This window comes from Choloepus didactylus, chromosome 6 (genome assembly GCF_015220235.1).
Source record: "Choloepus didactylus isolate mChoDid1 chromosome 6, mChoDid1.pri, whole genome shotgun sequence".
NCBI classification, from domain to species: domain Eukaryota; kingdom Metazoa; phylum Chordata; class Mammalia; order Pilosa; family Megalonychidae; genus Choloepus; species Choloepus didactylus.
Window position 1 is genome coordinate 142,861,324 of NC_051312.1, and position 8,979 is coordinate 142,870,302.

Genomic DNA, 8,979 nt, shown 5'->3' on the forward strand with positions numbered 1-8,979 from the left:
ATTAAAAAAATTATAAGAGGATACTATGAACAACTGTATGGCAACAAACTGGATAATGTAGAGGAAATGGACCATTTCCTGGAAACATATGAACAACCTAGTCTGACCAGCGAAGAAATAGAAGACCTCAACCAACCCATCACAAGCAAAGAGATCCAATCAGTCATCAAAAATCTTCCCACAAATAAATGCCCAGGGCCAGATGGCTTCACAGGGGAATTCTACCAAACTTTCCAGAAAGAACTGACACCAATCTTACTCAAACTCTTTCAAAACACTGAAGAAAACAGAACACTACCTAACTCATTTTATGAAGCTAACATCAATCTAATACCAAAACCAGGCAAAGATGTTACAAAAAAGGAAAACTACCGGCCAATCTCCCTAATGAATATAGATGCAAAAATCCTCAACAAAATACTTGCAAATCGAATCCAAAGACACATTAAAAAAATCATACATCATGACCAAGTGGGGTTTATTCCAGGCATGCAAGGATGGATCAACATAAGAAAATCAGTCAATGTATTACAACACATTAACAAGTCAAAAGGGAAAAATCAATTGATCATCTCAATAGATGCTGAAAAAGCATTTGACAAAATCCAACATCCCTTTTTGATAAAAACACTTCAAAAGGTAGGAATTGAAGGAAACTTCCTCAACATGATAAAGAGCATATATGAAAAACCCACAGCCAGCATAGTACTCAATGTTGAGGGACTGAAAGCCTTCCCTCTAAGATCAGGAACAAGACAAGGATGCCCGCTATCACCACTGTTATTCAACATTGTGCTGGAAGTGCTAGCCAGGGCAATCCGGCAAGACAAAGAAATAAAAGGCATCCAAATTGGAAAAGAAGAAGTAAAACTGTCATTGTTTGCAGATGATATGATCTTATATCTAGAAAACCCTGAGAAATCGACGATACAGCTACTAGAGCTAATAAATTTAGCAAAGTAGCGGGATACAAGGTTAATGCACATAAGTCAGTAATGTTTCTATATACTAGAAATGAACAAACTGAAGAGACACTCAAGAAAAATACCATTTTCAATAGCAACTAAAAAAATCAAGTACCTAGGAATCAACTTAACCAAAGATGTAAAAGACCTATACAAAGAAAACTACATAACTCTACTAAAAGAAATAGAAGGGGACCTTAAAAGATGGAAAAATATTCCATGTTCATGGATAGGAAGACTAAATGTCATTAAGATGTCAATTCTACCCAAACTCATCTACAGATTCAATGCAATCCCAATCAAAATTCCAACAACCTACTTTGCAGAATTGGAAAAGCTAGTTATCAAATTTATTTGGAAAGGGAAGATGCCTCGAATTGCTAAAGACACTCTAAAAGAGAAAAACGAAGTCGGAGGACTTACACTCCCTGACTTTGAAGCTTATTATAAAGCCACAGTTGCCAAAACAGCATGGTACTGGCACAAAGATAGACATATAGATCGATGGAATCGAATTGAGAATTCGAAGACAGACCCTCAGATCTATGGCCGACTGATCTTTGATAAGGCCCCCAAAGTCACTGAACTGAGTCATAATGGTCTTTTCAACAAATGGGGCTGGGAGAGTTGGATATCCATATCCAAAAGAATGAAAGAGGACCCCTACCTCACCCCCTACACAAAAATTAACTCAAAATGGATGAAAGACCTCAATATAAAAGAAAGTACCATAAAACTCCTAGAAGATAATGTAGGAAAACATGTTCAAGACCTTGTATTAGGCGGCCACTTCCTAGACTTTACATCCAAAGCACAAGCATCAAAAGAGAAAATAGATAAATGGGAACTCCTCAAGCTTAGAAGTTTCTGCACCTCAAAGGAATTTCTCAAAAAGGTAAAGAGGCAGCCAACTCAATGGGAAAAAATTTTTGGAAACCATGTATCTGACAAAAGACTGATATCTTGCATATATAAAGAAATCCTACAACTCAATGACAATAGTACAGTCGGCCCAATTATAAAATGGGCAAAAGATATGAAAAGACAGTTCTCTGAAGAGGAAATACAAATGGCCAAGAAACACATGAAAAAATGTTCAGCTTCACTAGGTATTAGAGAGATGCAAATTAAGACCACAATGAGATACCATCTAACACCGGTTAGAATGGCTGCCATGAAACAAACAGGAAACTACAAATGCTGGAGGGGATGTGGAGAAATTGGAACTCTTATTCACTGTTGGTGGGACTGTATAATGGTTCAGCCACTCTGGAAGTCAGTCTGGCAGTTCCTTAGAAAAATAGATATAGAGTTATAATTCGATCCAGCGATTGCACTTCTTGGTATATACCCGGAAGATCGGAAAGCAGTGACACGAACAGATATCTGCACGCCAATGTTCACAGCAGCATTATTCACAATTGCCAAAAGATGGAAACAACCCAAATGTCCTTCAACAGATGAGTGGATAAATAAAATGTGGTATATACACATGATGGAATACTACGCGGCAGTAAGAAGGAACGATCTCGTGAAACATATGACAACATGGATGAACCTTGAGGACATAATGCTAAGCGAAATAAGCCAGGCACAAAAAGAGAAATATTATATGCTACCACTAATGTGAACTTTGAAAAATGTAAAACAAATGGCTTATAATGTAGAATGTAGGGGAACTAGCAGTAGAGAGCAATTAAGGAAGGGGGAACAATAATCCAAGAAGAACAGATAAGCTATTTAACGTTCTGGGGATGCCCAGGAATGACTATGGTCTGTTAATTTCTGATGGATATAGTAGGAGCAAGTTCACAGAAATGTTGCTATATTAGGTAACTTTCTTGGGGTAAAGTAGCAACATGTTGGAAGTTCCGCAGTTATCTTAGGTTAGTTGTCTTTTTCTTACTCCCTTGTTATGGTCTCTTTGAAATGTTCTTTTATTGTATGTTTGTTTTCTTTTTAACTTTTTTTTCATACTGTTGATTTAAAAAAGAAGGGAAAGTTAAAAAAAAAAAATACAAGGAAAAAAAAAAGATGTAGTGCCCCCTTGAGGAGCCTGTGGAGAATGCAGGGGTATTCGCCTACCCCACCTCCATGGTTGCTAACATGACCACAGACATAGGGGACTGGTGGTTTGATGGGTTGGGCCCTCTACCACAGGTTTTACCCTTGGGAAGACGGTTGCTGCAAGGGGGAGGCTAGGCCTCCCTATGGTTGTGCCTAAGAGCCTCCTCCCGAACGCCTCTTTGTTGCTTAGATGTGGCCTTGTCTCTCTAGCTAAGCCAACTTGAAAGGTGAAATCACTGCCCTCCCCCCTACGTGGGATCAGACACCCAGGGGAGTGAATCTCCCTGGCAACGTGGAATATGACTCCCGGGGAGGAATGTAGACCCGGCATCGTGGGACGGAGAACATCTTCTTGACCAAAAGGGGGATGTGAAAGGAAATGAAATGAGCTTCAGTGGCAGATAGAATCCAAAAGGAGCCAAGAGGTCACTCTGGTGGGCACTCTTACGCACACTTTAGACAACCCTTTTTAGGTTCTAAAGAATTGGGGTAGCTGGTGGTGGATACCTGAAACTATCAAACTACAACCCAGAACCCATGAATCTCGAAGACAGTTGTATAAAAATGTAGCTTATGAGGGGTGACAAGGGGATTGGGAAAGCCATAAGGACCACACTCCACTTCGTCTAGTTTATGGATGGATGAGTAGAAAAATAGGGGAAGGAAACAAACAGACAAAGGTACCCAGTGTTCTTTTTTACTTCAATTGCTCTTTTTCACTCTAATTATTATTCTTGTTATTCTTGTGTGTATGCTAATGAAGGTGTCAGGGATTGATTTGGGTGATGAATGTACAACTATGTAATGGTACTGTGAACAATCAAAAGTACGATTTGTTTTGTATGACTGCATGGTATATGAATATATCTCAATAAAATGAAGATTTAAAAAAAAAAAAAAAAAAAAAAAAAAGACATAATGCTGAGCAAAATAAGCCAGGCACAAAAAGAGAGATATTGTATGTTACCACTGATGTGAATTCTGTGAAAAATGTACAATGTTTTATACTGTAGAATGTAGGGGACCTAGGGATACCAATTAGTGGAGGGGGAATGATAATCTAATAAGAACAGATAAACTATGGAGGGTAATCTCAATGTTATGGGAATGCTCAGGAATGATTATGGTTTGTAAACTTTCTTGGATATAGTAAGATCATGTTGGAAGCAATAGAGTTATTTTAGGTTTTTTTTTTCTCTTATTCCTTTGTTTTCTTAGGGGTTGTTAATTTTCTTGGGGTATGGTAGGAACATGTTGGAAGCAATATAGTTATTTTAGATTATTTGTTTTTCTTACTCCTCTGTTTGGACATGGTTTATTAATTTTCTTGGGGTATGGTAGGAACATATTGGAAGCAAAGTAGTTATTTTAGGTTATTTGTTTTCCTTAATCCATTGCTTTGTTTGAAATGTTGTGGGGTTTTTTTGGTTGTTGTTTGCCTGTTTGTTTTTAATTTTTTGATAAACAAAGTTAAAAAATTGAAAAAAATCAGTAGAAAATGGGAGTAAAAACTAGATGACAAATAGGGTGGGATGGGGGGTTGGTTTGGGTATTCTCTTTTCACTTTTATTTTTTATTCTTATTCTGATTCTTTCTGATGTAAGGAAAATGTTCAGAAATAGATTGTGGTGATGAACGCATAACTATATGATCATACTGTGAACAGTTGATTGTATACCATGGATGACTGTATGGTTTGTGAATATATTTCAATAAAACTGAATTAAAAAAAAAAAAAAAAAAGATAGTGGGTACCACCAAATTCTGAACATATGAGAAACTGCATGGCATAAATTGTGTGTTTACTCATTGTTCTCCAGTTCTTTCTTAATGTCAGATTTCTTGAGTATTATTTTTATACTGATCATCAATATACTTTTCAACATCCAATAAATAATTAGCATAACTGCACTGAACATAAAGGACAGAAACAAGCTAAACAACTTGGGAAAACATTATACTGATACAGATTCTGAAGCTAAGGATGGAAACAAAAATAGGCAACTATTATACTCTAGTTATTAAATTCATTTCTCACAGAAGTATGTGATAGCAATTCTGAAACTACTTGACAAGAATTGAGCAAATAAGCATTAAATTGTAAATATATTAAGCAAGTAAATAGTTATACTGTAAATAGTTCAGTAACAATAAATGCCAGCTTTCTTACAAATAAGAAAGGAAGGAGTAGTTAAAATAAACATAATGGTCTAGATTTTGAATAAAAGATAACAACAAAAACTCAAACTTTTAATCTATATTCATATAAATAGATAAAGAAATAGATATACATACATGAATTTCCTTGATCTGTATCCTGAGATCCTAGAACAAGAGCACTTAGAAGCACTACAAATACATACTTTTCAGATCATGGCTTCTAAATAATATTTTCAAATATAAAGATCCAGGAGTGCTTGAAGAAATGGCTGAATTCAGGGCAAAGGGGAGACTGGAAGAGCTTGTGATTCCAGAAAGTAAGGAAATACTCAACAATCAGAACACACCATGAGCAAGCCTGAAGAGTTTCCCAACATACAAATGTGAAAGAATTTGAGCCTTAAAAGAAATAATGATGTCTATGGATTATAACTCATAATATGCAGTAATTAACCTTGAGACCATACATATATTTTGAACATGAATGAATAAATAATAAAAATAGGTATGTACTTGATAGATAGATGGCAGATAGACATCCATATAGCAGAATTCCACTTAATATATGTAAAATGAACAATGAAAATTTAAAAAAAAATTTGAAAAACACCAAAGTAATAATTTTTTCAGGTATGAGTTATCAGTGGATGCTAAAGTTAAGCTGGCAAAAATAATGAGAAACAAGAATTTTCCTAGGCTTAAAAATATATCCCACAAGATAATTTTAATTACAAGGTTAAAATAACAACTTTACAGTGCATCATACTGACCATGTCATCATAAGCAAGTGATAAAAGTTAGTGTTAACAGTAGTAATACCTAATGTGAACTACAAAGGGCACAATGTCACTACTTTGAAATTCTTGCCAAAAAGCATAAACTGAAATCAATTATGAGGAAACTTCAGACAAATCCAAATGAAAGGACATTTTACAAAGTTATTGGTTAATACTCTTTTAAAGGAATGAATGCCATGCAAGACAGAAATGACTGATAATCTGTCCCAAACTGGAGAAAAATAAAATACATAACAATTAAATGCAATATGTAATCCTGTATAGCCTCATGGATAAAAAAAAAAAATTAAGTATGTCATTGGGACATTTGGTTATATTTGAATTAGGTCTCATAAACAATATTAGTTTACTGGTTTTGAAAATCACATGGAGGTTAGGTAGGACATGATATTATAGAAGTTGGATGAAGGACAGAGAGAACTTCCATAAACAATTTTTGCAAAATATTTTGTAAAAGAAAATAAAATTAAAATTTTAAATGGTTATATTTTTGTGACCTATTGGACAGTAAAAACATTAATCTCCCAAATTATGTGTTTTTTCATTATTGGTGTAGTTTTTATTATATTTTATTATTACTTGTAATTCTAAATTTTTTTATTGTTACTGAAACAAGATATTCCAATTCAACAAGTATGTCTTCTTCACCAAGTATCTCTCACATTCTGAATATACAAAGCACAAAAAACACTGGAGAAATAAAAGAAGAATAGCCTTTACCTTATCGAGTTTTATTGACTTAATATTGAGATGGTTTAAGAAAATTCACAAAATATTTCTAGGAACATAGTTTATCATGATTAATATATACCTTTGTTTCATGATAAATCTCATTTAAAAGAAAAAATAACTAAAATGTTTCATCTAACTTAACATGCATTATTTTTCTTTAAGTGACAACAAAATTCAAAGTAGACACTATATTCTCTTTTTCAAATTTTAATGTCATTTTAGATTGCAATTTAATTTTTGCATTTATTGGGACCATGAGATACATACAAATTCTCCTCAGATACATGGTATTGTTATTTATAATATAATATTTTATTATTGTTATTAAAATAAGATTACCCAATTAAACAAGTATTTCTTGACCAACCAGAGTTCTAAGTACACAAAGCAGCAAAGCATTAGAGAATTAAAGGTATAGCTTCTACTCTAAAGATGTCTATTGTATTATTGGTGAGATACAGGTTAAGTTCAAAAAGTATTTCTAGAAACATAGTTAATTATCATTAATATACACATTTGTTTCATAAGTCTTGACTTAAATGAGTAAACTATTTGGCTAATGTAAAACAATGGCTAAAATGACTCATATGTAGACACACTTCTTTCAAAGGGTAAACAGTTTTATCAAAAGGGACAGAAAGGAAAAGAAAAAACAAAAAGAAAACTCCTGCCTAGGTGAAATATTTTCTATAAATAGAGGTAAGTGAAAATCGGGCAGGTTGACATTGGGGTCAGGGAATGGAGCATGAGTGGCTTTTTAAGCCTTAAAGCAATGCCAAATATCTAAAAAACAAACAAACCAGCTATGTAAATTTCATAATACCTACCTGTTGAATGGAGATGAGAAAAATAGTGAAGTAAACCTTATGAAATCTTTAAATTGTTACTTGATACACTAGATTAAAGATTTTTAGAGTAGTCAGCTTTTTGCTGGTTTCTTTATGTTCTGGTTTGCTAATGCTGCCATTATGCAAAATACCAGAAATAGATTGGCTTTTATGAAGAGGATTTATTAGTTACAAACTTAAAGTTCTAAGGACAAAAAAGTGTCCAAACTGAGGCATCAACAAGAGGATATTTCACTGGAGAAAGGCCGATGGCATCCGGAACACCTCTGTCAACTGGGAAGGCACGTGGCTGGCATCTGGTGGTCCTTTGGTCCCAGGTTCTGGTTTTAAAATGGCTTTCTCCAAAATGTCTCGAGGCATCTGTCTCTCTTAGGTTCTCTCAGCTCCTGTGCTTCCTTGCTTGTTCTCCCAGGCACTTCGCTCTAAGCATCTGGGGGTCCTCCTCTCTTTGCTTCCGCAGGGCTAACTCTGGGCTTCACCTCTTAACTTAGCATCTCCAAACGTTTTTCTGTCTGAATCTCCAAGCATCTTGGTCTGTGTTGGCTCTTAGCTTCTTCTAGGGGCAAACTCTGGATTACATATTTTAGCTTCTCTCCAAGATATCTCTCTCAGCTTCTCTGAGCTCCTTCTCTAGGTGAGTTCTTTTAAAGGACTCCAGTAAACTAATCAAGATGCCTCCTGAATGAGTGGGGCTACATCTCCATGGAAATAATCTAATCAAAAGATCCCACCCATAATGTCTGCCCCCACAAGACTGTATCAAAAACACAGTCTTTCCTGGGGTACAGAACAGTCTCTTACCAGAACACTTCAGAAGAAAAATAATCCAACATTCTATTCTGGAAATGATACTGTCACAACTGTTATTTATTCACCCGATGTTCTTCTCAAATTACAATGCTCACACAGCTGTAATTTAAGGTTTTTATACCTTCAAATCTCTATGGGGGTAGATATGGAAGCCAACATAAACAAGTATGATTAAATTGTAGCCCAGGTCATCCAGTGCTCTGGTTTCAATCTATCTTTAAGCAAATAATTTAAGCTGTCATCCTACCAAAGAAATCCTGTGATATACATAATATTTCAAGGGACTTCCAGAAGAGAGAGGCTAGGGGTGGCTAGAGGATTTCATTTTCCCACCATTTACTTTCTTTATTTTCCCAATTCCTAAGTTTCACTCAACACTATTTTTCATTTTATCTCTGGAAGATGCTGTCCTCTCTGTAGCCAATTCCCCAAAAATGTGAATACACCATATCCTCTGTATTCCTTGAAAGACTGCTAATGCATGGTTTATGTACACTTTAGTTTTACCAAGCTCAATGGACAGTAAGGATAACTACAGAATTCAACAGTACAGGATACAAACTCAAATGGAAATGCAGTCTGTAAACCCTTATTTGCTTT